Source organism: Natrix helvetica (assembly GCF_964273705.1).
Source record: "Natrix helvetica genome assembly, chromosome: 2".
In the NCBI taxonomy this organism is placed as follows: Eukaryota; Metazoa; Chordata; class Lepidosauria; order Squamata; family Natricidae; genus Natrix; species Natrix helvetica.
In genome coordinates, this window is record NC_138552.1 from 130,787,893 (window position 1) to 130,800,691 (window position 12,799).

General features: G+C 45.4%; 1 long non-coding RNA gene across 2 annotated transcripts in view; it reads left to right on the top strand.

Annotated features, from left to right (window-relative positions):
- The first annotated feature begins 556 nt into the window (after nt 1–556).
- Nucleotides 557–12,799, top strand: part of LOC309386566 — a 73,011-nt gene continuing 60,768 nt past the window's right edge. Inside the window, exons 1-3 of one of the 2 annotated variants that reach the window (XR_014174442.1) lie at nt 557–770; nt 1,526–1,633; nt 2,597–3,111. This is a non-coding gene — a long non-coding RNA (uncharacterized lncRNA). Of the gene's footprint in view, nt 771–1,525; nt 1,634–2,596; nt 3,112–12,799 lie in introns of those variants that run through there. The other variant, XR_014174441.1, reaches the window with a different exon arrangement.

The following is a 12,799-nucleotide window of genomic DNA, read 5'->3' on the forward strand; positions in this document are numbered from 1 at the left end:
TTCAGATCTGTCTTGACTCATGGCAACCACCTGTACCTGCAATATTTTTGATAAGGCTTTTTGAAAATGGTTTGCCCTTGTCTTCTTCTTCCTAGGGCTAAAACAATATACTTGGCCCAGCTGGCTTCATGCCTCACAATCTCCCAGTTTCTAATTTGGCGCCTTAACCAGTATACCAAATTATATATAGTTTGTCATACTGTATACTTTCTGTAATAGTAGGTTTTCCACACATCTGACTAAGGATAGGAACAGAACATTCTGTTTCTTCTCTTAACAATATTGATTTGTCTACTCTAGATGTGACCCAGTGTTTTTCCCTCTAAAGTTCATGCCCTGAACTTGAAGTGGTTCAAGAGTTCTGGACATGGATTGGCCCCCTAACAGACCTGTTTCATGTGGAACATCAGGTCTAAAACTCTGCATGCAGTTTGGCAAATTCACTTTTTTGGGGGGGGGGGAAATCACTGGACTATGATTGAATTATGGTTCAGAGAAGAAGCAAAACATTCTAAAGTTCTTGGAGTTTTCGTGGAACAACATGTCAAGGTACAGAGGATTTAATAGCTGCCAGCTGATGAAAGGTTGAAAGCTGTAATTTGTAATCTAATGCAATGTAAGGCAAGGCTGATGAAATAAGGCTGATTCATTGTAGCTGTGGTATAACCCTTTTAAGACTCTGATGGGAGGTCCACACAAGTCTATATATAGTGGCTATTAGAGGGTGTTTCTCTCTTTCATCATGTACTCAGATCTCTCCTTGTGTAAGGGTAAGGGAATTTGTCTCCTGCATGTATATGTCTGTATATATTTTGTATATAAACTTTTGAAATATTATATTAACTTGTATATTATTTTGTATTTTGTATACTCAATGTATTAAGGCTCTGTGTGCTGTGTTTTTGCTCCTGGGTTTAGCTCATAATACTAGTCATGCTGCCAAAACTCTGATATATCTTACATTTTACATATTGATGACCTTACATCTAAATCTTGTTTCATCAGTATCAAGAATGTTACTTTCCATTCTATCAAACAAAAAAGACAGCAAAATTAATAGAGTTATGAGGTCTCTAGTGAAGTATAGTAATATCTTGACGGAGTCTATTTCTTCTTGGAAAAGATTGATTGAAAAGAGGGAATTAATTAGAAATGAGCTTAATGTAGTGCAAGAATCCTGTATAAAGATATGTATTGAGATTATTCTTTTGTTTTAGGATAACAGGAAGTTATATTTCCTTCAATGGGTGTAAAATCTTTATCTGTGAATATATCATATTATATTTGATTGGCAGTGTTAAAATTAATTATTGAAAACTTCATTATATTTGGATTTCAAACCACCCATACCTGAAACTTTATCCCTTTTGTTTTATGATGCTATTTGTCTCCTCCTTAGTTCTTAGTTGATTAAGTGATTTTTATTTTTTTAATTTTATTGATTTAGAATTTACTAAATGTCATGATACTATTAATGTCAGAATAATTGGATGTATAAATAATTTAAAATTCATTTTGTATATAGAGCCATGGTGGCACAGTTGTTAGAATGCAGTGTTGCAAGCTGACTGTCCAATGCCAAGAGTTTGATCCTAACTGGCTCAAGATTGACTCAGACTTCCATCCTTTTAAGGTAGGTAAAATGTGGAACCAGACTGTTGAGGGCAATATGCTGACTCTGTAAACTGTTTAAAGAGGTTGTAAAGCCCTGTGAAGTGGCATTTGAGTCTAAGTGCTATTGCTGTAGCTATTGATATCTTTTCGTAAAAGTTTTATTGATTAAACTGACAAAAGTGTTTACAGAAGCACCGCATAACTCTTATCTGAACTTTATAATTTTCCCCTTTGCCTTAACTTCTGAATGTGTTTTTGTAAAAAAATAAATAAACATATATAATAAGACTTTGAAATAGCAAATACTGGAAAGGAAAGGAATTGAAGCTTAGCTTGTTCAATCTTGAAAACAATGAGATAAGGCAAAATCCTTCTCTAACATTATCAGGGCATTCTTATTAAATTTGCATCCAGATAGAAACTCAGTTATTCTAGGAACAAACATACAGTTCCAAGAGCCTTACACGATGCATACAATTCAAATAACGAAAAGATAAATTTGCAGAAGAAAAAAAATGGTTGACTAATCAAACCAACCTTCTGACTAAGACCAAGTATATCCGTCCGTATCTTGTCGTTGTCATCACTGCAAAATGCAGTAGGCCAATCTCTACTACTTCTCTTTATAGAAAAGCAATCCTTGATCTCAGGATGAAGAGAAGAGCTTTAGCTCAGATTAGAAGTTTTGCTTTGCCAACCAAAAGTTCTGTCTACAGTACACAAAGCCATTAAAAGGCAACTCCCCATGGTCTTTTTACAAAATGTGACTTTTTTTTGATAAATCATGGGAGGGTAGTAAATGTATAAACCCCTCCCCCCCAAATAATGTCTGCAGGTGGCTATATATAGTGCTAAACTCTGTTAAAAAGACCAGTCTCCCTAACAATTTTACTGAACAACAACAACAATGGTCTGATAAGAAATTATTTCAGGAATGTAAGAGTTATACAAGACTCTAAATATTTGTATCTTGCATCTACAGATGGAAAGCAGTGATCACCAAGAGGTTAATTGTAGATGATCCCAGTCACCCTTGTGTTTTAGAGTTAATTATACTTCTGACTTACCAAATGTTTATGCACAAAAAAATGGGAACATTTAATTATATAATCATGATTTTAAAGGCTGACCAGTTCATATGGCTGAAGTCAACCCCATTTTATCCTCCATCTACTGTGGCTGAGCTGAGTTGAGTAGCTTATCCATCTGAGACAAGATTGAGGAATGGGAAGTAATACAATTGAGACATGAATTTTTATTATATATTAATTCTTCCACTTTGTTTTGTTTTTGACTGACACAAGGACTAACATAACAAAATTAACAGTTCAGAAGTTTTCTCATAATTATTAGGTTCAGTGAAGACAACTATTGTACTAAATATTAATCACAAATATGTCGATATAAAATAAAATGTAGAATTGCTATGTGGGGCAACACATTAAATGAATAAATAATCATAAGTCTATAAAATAAGAGTGGGTGTGATGGCTCAGAAGTTAAGGATACTGAATCTGTCAGCTGAAAGCTGATAGCTTGGTTGGGAGACCCAAGTGCCATGCAATGGGGTGAGCTCTGATTCCTTGCCCCAGGTCCTGCTCTCCCTCTGAGGCATAGGAGGCCTGGGTCACTACCGTTCCAGCAACCCAGGCTGCTAAACCACTACCAGTTTGGCTGAACCAGTCCAAACCAGTAGGAGCCCACCACTGAATATAACAAAGCAACATGATATGGTTAATGAAAGGACACTTTTCTTCACTATGACACAATTCATTGCCTCAAGGGGCTCTTTTGGCCTTAATCTTGTACCAGTGCTTTATTGAAGAATATTATTTGCATTTATCTCTGTAAAACATATATTGGTTTCCTGATTCAGTAAAGGATGCAGCTACATTAAGAATGACAACATTACATTCTTAGAGTGAGCAGTGATGGTTTCCGGATGGAAAAGGAATCACATATGGTTCTATTATAAGCATGACAGACGCATCCTGATTTGTAGTAAATAAAAGAAGACCAAACCAATAAAGAGCTATGAAAAAGCAAACATGAGAAAGAAAGAAAGAGCTATGAAATCCCCCTCCCCCTTTCACAATGCGTACGGAACTTTCTCATCAAATCCTGAATTGGCCAGCCATATGGTTTACCACTAAAGTGTATCGTTATGATTCTCCTCCATTGCTAAACCAATTGACTACTTGTGAAGCTTCTTGCTCATTCGTTGATTGCTGCCATGAATCCCCAACTTGCTGCAATCTGTCTAAACATCCTAATTGATTGTAATTATGAGCCACAGAGTGAGAGAGAGAAAAAGTCAATGCTGTTTAATCCAGCAGGGGAGGGAAAATATATATACTGTTCTCCAATTTCATGCCATGACAGATAAGCGCTCAAGTACAAACTAACAGGCTCCTATTAGAAAATAAGACTGTGAAGCAGTGAAGAATTGCATTTAACGAAGTATACTGTCCTTTGTTACTTTAAAGTGACAGAAAATGTAATTTCACTCTTTTTTTCATCCGTGGGAGCACAACACTGCTTCAGGTCACTTCAGTGGTGGCTTCTGGATCCCGTTCCAAATGGTACGGTTGGAATGGGCCCGGTGTCGTCCACATGGACACGTGCGGTGCACACGCATGCACATGCATTGTAGCTGCAAAGGACGCTTCCGCAAGCCTCCACAATGCTACAGCTGCTTGGAAGCGCCAAAAGCTTTTAAACACGGTAAGAAACTCGGGTGGGTGGGACCTCTGGAGCACTGTACTGGAACGGTATCCGGTGCTCTGGGCAGACTCCGGTACACCCGTACCGGGGCATACCACCTGCAACCCACCACTGGGTCACTTGTAGCTGAGAACTAACAGGATAGAAAAATCCATGCACTCCACATTTCAGCTCTTACTTTATTCTAAAAGTCACCATAGGGCAGGGGTGTCCAAACTTGGGAACTTTAAGACTTGTGGACTTCAACTCCCAGAATTCCGGCTGGGGAATTCTGGGAGTTGAAGTCCACAAGTCTTAAAGTTCCCAAGTTTGGACACCCCTGCCATAGGGGAAAAAAGGATTACAATATGTTTTTCCGAGGGTAATTTTGATGAGGTATTTTTGCATTGATCACCTTTTTCTTATTTGATATTCATTTTTGGTGCATACTTCTGAAATAGTCAGTATGTTTGGCAGAAAATATTGCTTTCATCTTATCCATGCCTTTGATTTATATTTGTACAACTGTTGCAGATTTTGTTTTTATTAATATTTTTTTTGCCTATTTTCTATTCTAAGCAACTTGTGAACAAAATAACATTTGTCTTCTGGGATTCTGTTTGGGAAACCATCATGGTCAGCTATGCCTTAACTGTAATGTCTAGAATTGTCCTGCACTCTGATTCAATCCTGAATAAGGAAGGAATCTGTAGGAGAGCTTTCTATTTTGATGAAGGAATCCCCTTTTGATTCAGAAACACTGCTTCCTTGTTAGTCTGATTAATGATGAGAGTTGGTTACTTTTCTACTATATTAATAAACTGTGAAGAGTCTTTGATTTGTGAGTTCATCTGACGTCTATCCTTTCAGCCAGAGGAGGTGCTGCAAAATTAACTCATAACTTTTCTCCATAGCAGTTTAATCTTGAAAAAGTGTGGGCTATTGAAACCATGATATTAAAATGATAGGTGTGGGCTATTGAAATGATCCCTTCATCTTACTAAAAAGAATTTAAACGAATCACTTGTGTGTTTGGATTTTCTAAAACACATGGATTATTCAGAAACAAGTGAATGTTGTGGTGTCTTCTCTTGGTCTGAAGGAGGAAGAGAAAGACGTAAATGTGCAGGTCTAAGACATTACTGTTTCATATTATAGGAAATGATTAATTCTCATTGCATTGAACATGGAATAACGTACTGTACCTCAGCTTCTCTCTAGTCTTCTGCTCAATATGGATCAATCTGGCCAAAGCAACTGTCAGACAGTGTGTAAAAAATATCCAGCACTCCAATTGGACTTTGCCAGATCCCAACTTTCTTGTTAGTGAATACATCAGCTAGTCTGCCCAAGCCTGATCTTACCATTGCTACATAAATAAATATATTCAGAGGAATTGGAACAATTTTAGAACTCTGTGTTACTTTCAGAAGCTAATCCTGCCACAACATACATTGCCACATCTGTAAACCAGTAGATGATGACTACTGGTTTATGCTTGGAAACGACCTAAGTTCAATGTGCATCTAGTCAGCTGTATAAAGTGTTCTTCATCTATGAGAGGTCCTTGGTGATCTCTGAGCTGGGTTGCTTGCTTGTAGACATTTTATTACCAAACTAGGTAACATTGTCAGTGCTAGAGTTCTTAACCTAGTAAACACAGTGGTACATATGCTTTATGACACCCCTCTCCTGTCTAATTCCTCCTTTTTAATAATCTGTATGTATGCCTATACACAGAAATATGTATGCATGCATGCATGCATGTATGTGTGTATGTATGCATGCGTGTGTGTGTATGTATGCATGCATGCTTTCATGTATGTTAGTTTTTTTGGTTTATACACACACACAAACACTACACACACATAATTTTTATTTCTTTAAACCTTTTTTAGATTATCATTAGACTATTATTTTTAGCTATCTTTATTGTTTACAGTTTTCTTTGGTTATGATTGCCTCCTACATTCTTATGCTGATCTATGTAATAAAGATTGATTGATTTGCTGGTACGGAATAATATACTGAATAGTGAGATTAGTGTGATTTACTTTCAAGAAAAACACCTTAGTCTATAAAAGGAGTGTTTTTGGTTGAACTGTCCATTTCTCAGTGGTAGTTCAGGAAGCTGTGTATTTTAAAAAACAAAACAAAACACCAAAGCTGTAAAATCTCTGACAAATATGCAGCAACAGGGAGAGGCTAAAGATAATATTTAGCAGAATTCGAAGTATTCCATATCCACCATCTTAACAAGGTGAGGCAATATTTTGATGCCTATATTAGTGAAAGGCTGAGTTGCTTAAGGCATCATTAAGGTGAGAAATGAGAGCTCTGAAGAGATTTATTAGCTCATAGCTTTCCCATTACCTTATTACAAGGGTGGAAAATCTGTACAGAAAACTAAAGACAAAAAGAAAAATGGCTATTTGTTTAAGAGATTATTGCCCTAGCAACCCATTTTCTCTCCATCTTTCTGAGCAAAATTGCTGACATCATTAACAAATCCCTTTTGTAAATTCAATGTAGGTTATTCAAATTATTTTCCTGGTCTTTTATTTGTGCACCTTTTTTAATTACGAAAACATCAGCCCAGTTTGATTTCTATATTCAGTATTTCATTTTTTCTATATCCTTTGTATAGCCCAGTGATGGCTAACCTTTTTGTTGACATGTGCTGAAAATGTGTGCGTGTGCATGTGTGATAGCGTGTGCTCCCTGCACCCATATTGCAATGTGTGTGCACCCCCACACAAAGGACCCCCTGCACATGTGCCTGTGACCCACTGCCCCTTGCACATGTGCATGTGACCTCTGCACTCCCCCGCCCCCTGTGCATGCGCGCACAAACCCCCACACCCTGTTTTGGGCCTAATAGGTCTCCCTGTAGCCTCCTGGGAGCAATAATGGGCCATGGGGTCTCCCACATGCACATCTCCCACACTCCCTGCACATGTGCAGCAGAGACCCAAAAATCAGCTGGCCGGCAGGAGGCATGTGTGCATGCGCGGTGCAACTGAGCTGGGATGACGGCTTGCATGCCCGCAGAGAGGACTCTACGTGCCACCTGTGGCCTGCGTGGCATAGTTTCACTGTCATGGGTATAGCTTATGATTTTCATTTTGATACTTGGATATATTTCAATCTTGTCCAGTAAAACATAGTATCATTCAGTCTGCCAATAATGGTAGAAATCTTTAAAACAAGCTTCTGAGCCCATTGTTCCAAAATATCTCTTGATGTGTCCATTATTTTATTTCTGTCTGAGGTTCTCTAGTGTTCCAGATTTTTCTCAACTTATGTTATTTCCAACTGCAAATATTATTTCCCATTGAAACGATCCTTATAGTTACTTTACAAATTTTATTAAGTCCATCTAGTCCATTTTTTATTTTTCTAAAATTATCTCTGGCCACCTTTTGCTGTTAATTTTCACCCAAAATGTTGTTTTTTTAAATGTTTAAACATGTAGAGATAGTCTTAGCCTTCTGTTTGAAGTTACAGTAGCACTGAAAAAAGTGACTTATGACTGTTTTTCACACTTATGTCCATTGCAGCATCCCCATGGTCATGTGATCAAAATTCAGGCAGGAGGAGGAGCTTCCGGGATAATGGCGGTCTGCCTTTGAGCTCCGCACGGACCGCAGGGCTCTTTTGAAAACAGGGATGCCGCCCGACCCTCTTTACCATCTCCGAGGGTCGGGCCCAGTAAGCGACCACCCTGGCTTCCCATTAAGACCTGGGTCAGCCCCCAGGGTGGTCTGACAACCGAGAACGGGGCTCGAGAACGGGGCTTCGCTGGCCGGAAGGTGCCGGTCAGCTGGAGCCAGCTGGAGATGCCGGGCGTTTGGCCGATGGAGTCAGCTGGAGACACCGGGGCGTTGGCCAATGTCGGTCTGATGTTTGGCTGATGTCGGGTCTCAAGAGCCTGAAGACCCCGCCGGGGGAGTAAGCCGAGATCGCTGGGGGATAGGGCGGAGCGTTGGAGGCCTGGCAGGAGGTTTGCAGACTCGAGTGGAATGGAGAAGGAATGGAGATGCTCTCCAGACGTCTGAGTGGAGCGGAGTAGTGAAGCGATGGAGTTCGGGCAGGTGGCTGGGCAGGAGGCCGGCCAGAAGATCTGCCGAGGTGTGCCGGGCTTGGAGTGCCGAGGGACGTGTGAGTCCTGGCTGCCTGAGTCCTGGCTGCCTGAGGCCGGGACAACAGGCTGGGACACCAGGCCGGGACACCAGGTTGGACAGAAGGCAAGCCGGGACTGCCGAATGTGGAGGGCCATGGTAGCCGGGAATCGGGAGGTCTGTATAACAGCTAGGCCAGGGCTTAGAAGCCCTAGGCTGTGGCCGCTCCACACTGACTAACTGACTACTGCCCTGTTATAATCATTGTAATCGCTCTAATGCCAGGACTCATAAGGGGGCCAGGAGATCTTGCAATGGGCCCGTCTATGAACCATCTCTGACTGAGACCTGTTGCCTATGGCTTTGGAAGAGTAGCTCTGGGCTGGATTTGCCATCCACTGACCATCTACCACCCTACACAGGATTTTGGCTTTTCCATACCGGACTGTCTTACTGGAACTAGTGACTTTTAATTATGTATTCTACCCTGTAACATCCCTATGTTCAACTGATGCCTTGCTGGTAATGTGATCCATCATATACTCGAGGGCAGACCTGATCCTACTGCGGGAGTCCCCCCTCTCGCAAGTATGGCCCTCCGCCCTTTCGAGGGCCCACCTTGATGAGGGATTTATTAATCCAGAGGTGGACGAAGCGTAGCCTAAGGGGGGTTTTAATTAAATTTTTTATCCGTTTTTAGAGGGTTCCAGGATGGGGGGTGGGGTTAGTCAGGCTGAGGGAGGGACCAGTGCCAGGCTGACAGGTGGGGCTAGCAAGGGAGTGAGCGGATCTGTTAAGATGGGGGGGAGTAGTGACACTCCAGAAGAGGGTCTTTCTATCTCAACGGTCGTGGGGAGGGGTAGGTGCGAGGGTAGACTGAGATCCTATAACCGGTTGGGAGACCGTGGTCATTGGCTACGGCCGGTCATATGTCCCAACCCCCGCAATCTAGGTGGTCAGGACTTACAGAGCCAGGGCCTGAGACTGACGCTATGCAACGCCAGGTCCATTGCCAATAAGGCCCCCCTCATTAATGACCTGGTCTCAGAGGGGGAGCCGGACCTGGCAGGGATAACGGAGACCTGGCTGGGCCACGAGGGAGGTCTCCCCCTCGTGGAAATGTGCCCGCCAGGTTACCGCGCATTTCATCAGCCTCGGGCCCTTGGCAGGGGTGGTGGGGTAGCGGTCATTGTAAGGGAAGGCCTTAAGCCGAGAGAGTCCACTGTACCACATATAACCGGTTGTGAGTCCCTGTGCGTGAAGTGGGGCCCAGGGAGTCAGTTGGGCTTGCTGATTGTATACTTGGCTCCTCGCTATGCATCAGCAGCCCTGCCCGAGCTCCTCGAGGTGATCGCCGAGATGGCAGTTGAAACCCCCAGGCTGTTGGTCATGGGGGACTTTAACCTGCCATCGGTAGGGGAAACATCCGAGGCAGCCCGGGAGTTCATGGCTTCCATGACAGCCATGGACCTGACCCAAGTAATTCAGGGCCCCACACACGAGGGTGGTCACACACTGGATCTTATCTTTGTCTCTGGCCAGTGGAGGAGTGCTCTAGGAATAGGGGATTTAGTCATTACACCCCTGTCATGGTCAGACGACTCACTTCTCTGGCTCGACTTCCCAGCCGCTACTCCCCATCGCGGGGAGGCGGAACTGGAATGTCCTAGATGGTTTCGCCCCAGACGCCTGATGGAACCTGATAGGTTCCAGATGGAGCTTGGGCCATTTCCTGTAGCCCTGACCCGCGCCCGGATGGAGGACCTAGTGGCTGCATGGAACAATGCGGCTGCCGGGGCCTTGGACCGGGTTGCGCCCTTGCGGCCTCTCTTGCGGCAGCGATCCACCCAGGCTCCTTGGTTCACTGAGGAGCTGAGGGTGATGAAGCGCTGCAAGAGACGCCTAGAGAGCAGATGGTGATCGTCACGCTCTGAATCTGACCAAGCACAGGTGAGAGCCTATTTGCGGACTTACCTTGTGGCTTTAAGAGTGGCCAAGCGTCAGTATTGTGCCACTCTTATTGCGTCCGCAGATAACCGCCCTGCTGCCCTGTTTGGGGTGACCCGCTCCCTCCTTCAACAGAGGCCGCGGGAAGCCCCTCTGCAGGGTAGAGCAGAGGAATTTGGGGAGTATCTGCAGGACAAAATTGCTCAGATTCGCAGCGAGTGGGTCCCCTCCAGTGGTTTAGAAGAGACGTCGGAGGTGGGTCTTGAGGTTCCATTCTGGGAGGAGTTTGACTCTGTTGCTTCCGACAATATGGACAGGTTGCGCGGGCGACTGCGAGCCACCACATGTTTATTGGACCTGTGTCCCTCCTGGCTTATACTGGCATCCTGGGAGGTCACACGAGGCTGGCTCCAGGAGTTAATCAACGCTTCTTTGAGAGAGGGGACCTTGCCAACCGCCCTGAAAGAGGCGGTGGTGAGGCTCCTACTCAAGAAGCCTTCCCTGGACCCAGCTATGTTAGCAAACTATCGTCCTGTCTCCAACCTTTGCTTTTTGGCGAAGGTTGTAGAGAGTGTGGTGGCACAACAGTTCCCACGCCACTTGGAGGAGATTGATTATCTGGACCCGCGCAAGTCCGGCTTCCGGCCGGGTCATAGCACGGAGACGGTTTTGGTTGCGTTGGTAGATGATCTCTGGAGGGCCAGAGATGGGGGTTATTCCTCCATCTTGGTCCAATTAGACCTCTCGGCGGCTTTTGATACCATCGACCATGGTATCCTATTGCATAGACTGGAGGGGTTGGGGGTGAGGGGCACCGTTCTGTGGTGGTTCTCCTCCTACCTCTCTGGCCGAGCGCAATTTGTGTTGGCAGGGGGGCAGAGGTCGACCTTGAGGTCGCTCACTTGTGGGGTGCCGCAGGGGTCGGTCCTCTCGCCTCTCCTGTTCAACACATACATGAAGCCGCTGGGCGAGACCATTCATGGGTTCGGGGTAGATTACCATCTGTACGCAGATGACACCCAGCTGTACATCTCTACCGCGAACCACCCCAACGATGCCGTCGAAGTGATGTCCCGGTGTCTGGAAGCCGTATGGATCTGGATGGGAAGTAACAGACTCAAGCTCAACCCGTCCAAGACGGAGTGGCTGTGGCTGCCGGCACCCCGGTTCAACCAGTTGATCCCATCACTGGCCATTGGGGGCGAACAGCTGGCCCCCGTGGAGGAGGAGGAGATGGAGCTTCCGTCGATGGCGGTCGCCTCCTGAGCTCCGAGAACGCTATGGAGCTCCCGAGGGAGGAAGGGACTGCGGCCGGCCCTCATTCCACCTGAGGGCTGAGAGTCAGATTGTTCGACCACCCAGGCTTGTTTTGGACCCGTTTTGGTCCGCCAGGGTGGTCGGGGAGGTTGGAGAAAAAGCCGGAGGAAAGGCAGTAGGCGGAAGGCGGGGCAGAAAGCAGGAAAGTAATGGAGACGGCGCGGGGCGTGCGGCGTGCGGCGGCGGAGAGAGTGAGACTGGTGAGGAGAGAGAGGCTGATAATACCTAAGCAGTCGGGAGAATCAGATGGGGACGGCGGCGGCGGCGGGATGAGTGAGAGGAGTGACGCCGCTGCCAGGGGCTCCGCTGAGGTTTTGTTGGCTCCCGGCGGCTCCCGTGCCCTCAGGCCTGCTGGCGCCAGCAGAAGACACCGAGAGCTTGGCACCAGGAACATCGGAGCGCTGGGTGAGAGCCAGGGCAGAATGTGCCCACCGGGTTTTCTGGATGGGAGCCAGGAGAGAGTGTGAAGATGCAGGACAATGACTGGGGGTGGTTCAGAACACCGGAGGCCACCGGAAGCCCTGTTCTAGGGCCATGGATAGGCCGGAGCGGTGCCTGGGCCAAGAATGCCTGGGCCAAGAACGCCTCCCCCACCCACTGAGGACCCTAGATCTTTATCCATAGACTCACACCCACCTGGGACCACCTGGGACTGTCACCCACCTTTTGTCATCTTTGCCATCTTTTTACCATTTGGATATTTGGACATTCGATCACTTTCTGCCCCCCCCCTCATCCAAGTACAAACAGGACATTGCCTCCAACTTCCTGCTGAGACCCTGACCAACTGACTATTATTTACCATCAGCAGCACCTTGACTCCACCGGGTTTTTTAACAATTTACCTGAGGTCAGACCTGCTCCGCCTGCGGGAGGCCCCTCTCTCGCAGGCATGGCCCTTGGCTCTCTCAAGGGCCCGCCTTGATGACGGGTTTGTGAACCCCGAGAGGTGGAGGAAGCGGAAGCTAAGGGGATTTTTAACAAAATGTTTTGTATCTTTTTTAGGGGGTTCCAGGGTGGGGGGGCGGGTTAATCAGGCCGGGAGGGGGAGCCAGTGTCAGGCGAACAGGTGAGTCCAGGAGGGAAGTGAGTGTGGC